Here is a 395-nt window from a genome sequence, read left to right on the forward strand (position 1 = left end):
ATTATTGAGTTACACTTCGCGTTTGTTCTCAACCGAAGCGTGGGGGGAAGTTGGATATAAATTGTGCCTGTCCACGATTGAGGGAGGAAAGGCAGCTAAAGAAGGTAAAGCCCTCAGCTTAACCTGGAGGGCAGTAACTAGCACTCTCACAGAAAAAAAAAAAAAAAAGACGGTTCCCGCCCCTGCCATAGAGGCTTTAGAGAATAGCAGCTCTGGGAAAGGAACAGACGGGGGTCTTATGGAGCGGCGGCCAGAGACCGGAGCGGAGTCCAGGGTAGCACGGTTCTTCGGGCTGGCTGCAAAAAGATCGATTAAAGGCACAGCAGCACCCGTCCGCTCACTGCAGGAGTTGCTGGACTCAGCAGGGCAGGATGTTGTCCCTCCGAACGCCGCGG

The sequence above is a fragment of the Corvus brachyrhynchos genome, unplaced genomic scaffold, assembly GCF_000691975.1.
Source record: "Corvus brachyrhynchos isolate BGI_N302 unplaced genomic scaffold, ASM69197v1 scaffold229, whole genome shotgun sequence".
In the NCBI taxonomy this organism is placed as follows: Eukaryota; Metazoa; Chordata; class Aves; order Passeriformes; family Corvidae; genus Corvus; species Corvus brachyrhynchos.